Source organism: Cygnus atratus, chromosome 1 (assembly GCF_013377495.2).
Source record: "Cygnus atratus isolate AKBS03 ecotype Queensland, Australia chromosome 1, CAtr_DNAZoo_HiC_assembly, whole genome shotgun sequence".
Taxonomy (NCBI): domain Eukaryota; kingdom Metazoa; phylum Chordata; class Aves; order Anseriformes; family Anatidae; genus Cygnus; species Cygnus atratus.
In genome coordinates this window covers 189,450,746-189,458,173 of record NC_066362.1, presented here as the reverse complement: position 1 = coordinate 189,458,173, position 7,428 = coordinate 189,450,746, and positions in this window count along the sequence as shown.

The window sequence follows — 7,428 nt, the reverse complement described above, 5'->3', positions numbered from 1 at the left end:
TGATTTCATAGTGTTGTTTTTGAGAATTTGGTATTTCACCTTGACACTCCAGTTCCTGCAAAACAGTCTATAAGAGCTGCATGGTGTGGGAGGGAGTGTTTCTGACAGTCTTTGTCCTTTCCAGGAGTTATTTTGTGTGAAGTTATGCTGATGGATTTGCTATCACATTAGTCAAAGCTTTATTCTGCTAGGGATTTTCACATTTGTTTTCATGTAGAAAAGCAAATAAAAATCACTCATTTCTGAAAGATAAATATTTTACTTACCAAAATTTGGAGTGTAGTTTCCCTTGAAACTCAGTTTAAAGAAATAGATGAGAGCTTAATGCAGACAAACTGGATCTATCTAAATAAAAATCATTTTTTCTTCCCTCTGAAAACCAATCTGCTTTTTAGCTAAAGTCTCCCATTGCAAATTGCTTATATTTTACTTTGCAATGGGATTCATTTCACTTCAACTGTAGTCACTGAATGCTCAGATTTTCTCTCTGTAAAGTCAGGCACCTCTGGAGCGTGAATCATTTCCCTTGACAAAGGGCATTGCACTCTGAAGGTGCCTGTTGCTCACGTTTCACTGTAGAGGAAACCCAGATGACTTATTTAGGCTATTCATCTGGTTTTCAGATAGGCAAAGTTGGGCAAACAGTCCGCATGGTTGCCATCAATATGTGTGCATGCTTTACTTTTACATCGTTGCATTATATCCTCTGTCAGCTTAAAACAGGTTTTCCAAAACTCAGGCACCTAAAAGTACCTAAAATGAAAAGTTTCTAAAAGTATAAAAGAAACAAACAAAAAGTGTAAAAGAAACTAAACATTTCTAAAAGTATAAAAGAAACTAAAAAGTTTCTTTTAATTTCATTTTTTTTGAACTGTAGGACTCCTTACGCACAGGACCAAGGTACTTTCTGAGGAACAGATTTGACTTGGGCTGTATCTGGGTAGATGTGTTGCTGTGTTGGTCTCAAGTACTGCATGCCACACTGATTTCTCTGTCATACACTACCTTTTGGAGTAAGAAAGCCCCATGATAAATGGTCAATAGCTTTCAAACTCATCTTTTAGGTGAAGACAAGGGATATTACTATTATTACTTCCTCTGCTTATCCAGGACCAATCACCCTTCACCTCCCCGCTCGAGTACATGCAAAGCCTGCAAGTGGGTTCTGCGCCCCCTCCATGCAGGAGGAGGGATGCTGAATTTGGCCTTCCCTTACTGGGTGCACTAGTGGCAGAGGCTGGTGGGGTGGCTGAACTACTTTACCCCTTTTCACAACCCCCCAGGAAATGAATGAAAATTTAAGCTGGAATTCTTAACATTTTTTTTCTTTTTTTTCTTTCTTTCTTTTTTTTTTTTTTTTTTTTTTTTTTTCTACAGATGCTGGGAGGGAGTCTCAGGGGCCAGCATTTCTGTATCCTGTCCTTCCCCACTAGCCTCTCGGTGCTGCTTTGGGCAGAAAGGGTGAGCAGGCTGCAAGGTTTGAGCAAATCTGCCACTAACTTTCAGGGCCAGACCCTAACAAAGACTCCTAAAGGCACCTCCTAAAGTAGCTGCATTCTTAAATGGAAATTCAAGTCACAGGAGTAAAAGACAACTGTACAGGACGGCGAGTTTTGCTGCTTTTAGAGATAAGATTTAAACTGATATGTAGGATGGGGGAAAAACACAGTATTCTCTTCATCTTGTTCTGTTTCAGCATTTGTAAGGGCTCCAGTCACCGTGGCATCTAGGCATGAAAGATACCTTGTGTCAGCAGGATATGCATCAAAGGAGTCCTTTTCTAATGGATAAACCTGATATCAAAGAACTGAAGAAACTGAACCAAAATTTACAGGTGTCCTTTGCTTTGATCACTAATTAAAATGTGACTTATACTCACAGTGTCCCTATTAGAGGACTTGACACAACAAAGCATCCGAGGTACCCGATTATTTCTTGTAATGCTGTGAAAGACAGGTGTTCATTCCTGGGAAAGCTTTGAAGCTAAAAACAAAATAAAACAAAATTAAAATTAAAGGATATTTCCAGGTACATAGTAATCATCTTAATACTTACATTTGAGGGGGTTTTGTGTGTGTGTTAAATACTGACAGAGCTCCTGGCTGGAAAGGAATGCGGACAATGAGGTAAAGTAAAGCCTTGTAAGTCATTTGAGATCAATCGTCAGAGAATGTGCCTCAGCCGTGTCATTATCAGATTAATAGTCAAGTTCCAATTTAAGCTGGAATTATTTGGATAACAGAAATCAAAAGGAAAGTTTTTGCAAACAATTTGCCTTGAAGCAAAATAAAAGTATTAGAGATAGGATTTTTGTGATTTTCACCACACCCCTTGAAATTCCGTGCTCTGTAGGCAGACCATGGGAGCCAGCCCCAGCACCCTGGGTTATTCCAGCCTGACATGCGATGTGGATCAGGCCATCTGATCTCCCCTGTGCTTCCAGCAGCCAGCCCAGACACTAGAAGCCCAGCCTACTGGTGTTAATGGGCCGTATGGCAGCCATATGTGGTGATGATACAGAAAGGCTAGCTTAGGTTAGAGATTTGAGGATGTCTTCTTACAATAGGTCATTTGCTAAGTGAGCTTTCCTGCAGCTTTTATCTCTTTTTTTTTGCTCTCCATGGCAAACATTATAAAAATCTCTCAACCTTGCCATTTTCTGTTGCCCCCTACTAACCTTGCTTTCTATCCCTTCTTCTTCTCTTAGTCAACTTTCATAAGCTTGTAACATATCATTTAGGTTTATCTCTTCTTTGAAATAGCATTGAACATGTCTGGAGGTTGAATCAGCTATTAAAGGCGACTTATGTGCAGAAAGATCCAAAAGAAATGCACTACCCTATCCAAATACTCAGTGACTTCTTAAGCACTAACACATCTTCTCCCCTCCTGCTGTGCCTCTATGAGTTTCACTAGCATTTCATAAATGTGCTATACAATGTGAGCGGTTGTTGTACCATCTGATCTTTCTAACACCTTGGGGTGGGGAGACCCAACAACATGCAGGAAGTTCATTGCAAGAGCATTGGCTTCTCCTGAGGTGTCACACTCCTCCTGTGACCCAGAAGTGGTGGCAGTTATCAGCTAGTGCTGCATGGCTTCCAGTGTCAATGCTGAGCATCTGTGCAGTGTCCATCCCCAAATTCCTAGTTTCCTGGAGGGAGCCAGGAGTCAGAGGAGAGGATCTTCCAGCTGTCAGTCTCATCCCTGTAATCTGTGCATACTGTGGGTGTTAAGGAAATGTGTTAGACCACTCCCCTGTCCCCAAACATAGAATAACTGAATAATGTCTGCAGCTGTGGAGAGATCCCATTCGTTTTGTCCTGTGGTTGGATGCATTGACGATGCAGGGGCAAGGCATCACAGAAACAGGGCAGCTCTGATACAGCTTAGATAAGGACGCCATGGTTTTATTGCTTCTAGTCATGGGGGCTAGCTCCCCATTTGGTTTAAATCTTCACAGCTCCTTTGGCTTTAACTTATGCCATCTGCAAAGTTGGTCTGCTCATACCATATCATGTAACAATTAAATCAAGGATTTAAGGAGTAAGCCTTGCAGTGTTTTGCTGTAAGAAATGGATTTCAGAACACTAGGTTCACCAGACTGATGCCTGTAGTTCAGGGCTTCTATTAGGCATCCTAGACTGAAAAGGATGACAACCCATGAGCAGAGTCAGTTAAAGACAAGCAGGCAAAGCAAATCCCAGGTGTTTTGGCAAAGTTTCTATGAGGAGGATGACCCTGTGAAGTCCTGTGTTGCTAGGAGGGGGATCTGCCTGATTGCACGCCCTTTGGTAAAGACTGTGAAGTGCTCTTCCTGGAGACCAGACAACCCTCTTACCCATCAGGGATGCTTTCTCCATCAGGGCTTATGTTCTAAGTTAGCAGAATAAGTGACTCCAGAATATGAGGACTCTTTTTTTTTTTTCTTTTTTTTTTTTTTCTAATTTGCCTAGTGTCAGATATTGGACCATGCTATTTTTGACTGTGTCTGTGTCCTTGAAGTTGTACCTAGTGGTATCCAGGTCATTGATGTCTATATACATTCTGCACTGAAGTTTTTTTAAAAACACAGAGTGGATGATCAACATTTCTCGCTACAACATATTTTCACCAGATGTTTCATGTCCATTGATAGGTACTGTGTCCTCACTCCATTCTTAGTTAGCAACTTGTTATTTGTCAGTAAGCACTCTTGAGGAATATTTCTGTGAAATATGAAAAGCTTGCAAATATACTTAAAACTATCAATTAGTTAGATGAATGACACGAAGAATGATTCAACAAAGCTGTCCAGAACAGTGCACTAATGAGGACAAAACTTTTCATCCTTTCCAGGAAGAGTCTCCTTGATTTCTGTTATCATTAACATCTGTACTCTTCAATGCAATTCATATGCCTTTAAAGAAATGTAAATTAACTCCATATTCCTAGACATTCATTTCTGAACACTGAGTGCAAAATTTTACTCATGGTGACAGAGATGAAATATCACCCTATTTACTAATCATAGCATCATAGAACGGCTTGGGTTGGACGGAACCTTAAAGATCATCTAGTTCCAACCCCCCTCCCATGACCTAAGAGTCTGCAATGTGAGGAAAGAGAGGGTGTAGACAGTATCCATCTCCTTTTGCTCTTCCCAAAACTTTAAAATAGAAAACAGTCACCTCTTATTTGCACAGCTATTGTTGATGTGAGTCCCCCCCTATTCCATGCTTTTTAGATTTTTCTTTATCTTTGTAATCTCCATGAAAAATTATTTGCCAGGGAAAACATCCCTAAAATAAATGATTTTAATATTGCACTGTAAAGAAAAGAATAATTTCACAATTGAAAAGAACTTAAGAAAAGAAAATCATGGATATAAAGGTCAGATGCAGCCTTAGATGTCAGGTGGAAAATGGAGGGACAAAACTCCCTCTCTTCTGCTGATCTTTGGCTGCTGTGTATATGAACTTATATGACTGTTACAGCTGTGGCTTATTTCATTGTTGGCTGTTCTGTGAAATATTGATTATTCCAAAAGTCTGTGTCAGTAAATTTCCAAGAAGTCATTAGCTGATGAAGATATGTATTTTATTCTAGAAGTCATTAGCCGATGAAGATATGTATTTTATTCTAGAATTGTTGCTGTATCTTTATATATGTAACTGAACACTTGATCTACCTTTTCTTGTCAGGCACTGAGAGAAGGGTTGCAAGTAACTTATATATTCTCTTTCCAAGGATTTACTTTACCAAGCAAAGCTGAGAAAGAAAAATTGATACCTGTTTTAGAGTATATACATCCCTAAAATTACAAAATTGGCCAGGGAAATAGTTTGGGATAGCCTGTTTATTTAAAAAGGAGTAAAGATAGGCCATTATTCAGATATACTGTTTTGTTGATGGGAAAAAGGGCTACGGGTAGAACAGCTGTTTAAAAAACTGAGTGAAAGTTTTGGGTGAAATTCTGTTCTGAACTGAGCACTTGGCACCTATGTTTTTGTGACACAGGATCTGCATGTATACAAGATGCAGGGCAGATGCATTCTCTGTAAATACATGGTTAGCATGTGAGTATTTGTGCATATATGATTTTTTTTTTTTTTTTTACTGCAAGACTGTTACAGGCATGACTGTAACAGGTGGCATTATGATAGCTTCAGTATTTCAAAGCTGTGTCAGTACACGAGAGCCTTCCAGAACTGAAGTATAACATATAAAAATGGAAATTAAAATGAAATGAAATTAAAAAAAAAACACAACTGAAGTAAACCCCAAACCCTTAAAAGCTTTACTATGAACAACAAGAATCATACATTTATTTGTACATGTAACTTTAGCTGTAAATTTCTTGTATGCATTTTATTGTTTTTCAGAAAATCATGATTCTGTGGATCTGACTCATGAGAAAATGTGTGTGTAGTGCCCCATGTCCTTCCTGCCACCCTCCAGTCACCCATTTTGAAACAACTCTAATTTATTTATCAATGTAAAACTGGCAGTCAAATTTCTGGATCCTCAGTTATCAAAGGGTAGATGGATGGATGTTTATGATATTTTCATTATCATATTCTTTTTTTCCTATTTCTCCATCAATTTCTGGAAAGAACACTTGCTGATATAATTGTCACACGATAATTTGCAAAACACTTTTTCCTTCTGGAGATATTTAGGATGAGTAGCATGTACTATGTTAATTTATCATTGCTGCAAGCAACACATTTTTATTTCAGAATGTACTTTGTGCATTCACCAACCACAATTCAGTTTTATCAAAGAGTATAATGGAAAAATGTAGGTACATAACTTGACTGGCAGGAATTAGCACTTCACACATTGGGGCTCGATGTCTTTTCAGAAGATTTTTCTTGGCAAGCCTAAGCAGCTGACTTCAATACAGGAGTAACTGGATGAGATTCTATGGTTCAAATTAAAGAGACAGACTGGATGATCTAATGTTTTCTTTCTAACCTTTGCATCTCTGAGATGGGGATAACTCATGTGAGTCAGGCTACTTCTCTATAAGCATATTTAACTGTAACATCATGCTTTTTTCTTGTGCTAGGCCATTTCTGAGGCACTCACAATGATCTGCATTGACAGAATTTTACTTTACAGATATTCAGTTGAATAGTGTTGCAACAAAGGTTACGGATGAGTTTGATAATAGGTGTTATGGACATTTTTTTTTTTTTTGTATCTGTATTCTTTAGAAATTGCATAGCATAATAATTCCTGAAAGCAGTTTAAGACTGTGGTAACTGAGGATATGAGCATATTTTTGATTACAGCTGTGCTTTTCTAGTTTAAAACTCTCTGTCAAAGATTGTACAGAACATGAAAATGTGATCAACCTAAACCATAAACAAAAATCCCAGCCCAACAACCACATGGAAAAATAGCCAACTGCAGTCTGGATTACCACAACTGTCAACAAGGTTTCCATTCAGAAATCCTCTCTTTGGCCTGTCTTCTAATACTATCGCTAATGGAAGGAATGCTCTTAAAGAAGGCAAACTCCTTTATATAGTTGCTTTTGATCACATACCAAGTAGAGTTTCAACCAGAGAAAATGAATAAACATCAGTAAGAATATGCAAACAATTACAGCATGTTTTTTCTGACTCCCTCTCCCTATCTCAATTCTAGTGTACGTGGACATGCATAACTTTTTCAGATGCTTAATATTCAAATATTATCCAGTGACATTTTGCAATTGCAGAATTGTTGCACATTTTCTCCAGAGACTCAAAACCGTGCAGCTAAATTGTGTAGCTTCATTGTGACTTGTCAGACAGGGTGTCAAATTTTCTCACAGCTTGTTTTATAGTAGAAGTAGATGCAGTGGCAAGAGTTGCAGGGAAAGGTGGCAAGAACCATTTATGGTTTATTATTGCTCTATTCTGGGTATTTGCAGAGGGGGTTAGAAAGCACTTTCTC